This window comes from Aplysia californica, unplaced genomic scaffold (genome assembly GCF_000002075.1).
Source record: "Aplysia californica isolate F4 #8 unplaced genomic scaffold, AplCal3.0 scaffold00051, whole genome shotgun sequence".
Classification (NCBI taxonomy): domain Eukaryota; kingdom Metazoa; phylum Mollusca; class Gastropoda; order Aplysiida; family Aplysiidae; genus Aplysia; species Aplysia californica.
The window spans coordinates 941,084-941,485 of record NW_004797321.1 but is presented as its reverse complement, the minus strand read 5'-3'; positions in this window follow the sequence as shown (position 1 = coordinate 941,485).

Here is a 402-nt window from a genome sequence, read left to right as displayed (position 1 = left end):
GTTGAGAGAGAGAGAGAGAGAGAGACTCTCGAGAGCGTGTCTTATGGCACGTGGGTACATATATATATATATATATATATATATATATATATATATATATATATATATATAATATGTGCGTGTTTATATATATATATATATATATATATATATATATATATATAAATACAGTGAAACAATATTAACTCACTATGCTAATATCTGAGAAGATTTAAAGATTTTTATTGACTTCGCGCAGCACCAACAACCAGACTCAATTTGAAGATTTACCTTAACAGGACTTGCTACAAAATAGATAAGAGGGAGACAACAGTTTCGATACCCATTCTTCATTGAGCTACCGTAGACTCCAGTGTAGTAGATAGGCTAGCGGAAACTTGGATCACATTTTTGCTTGCACCA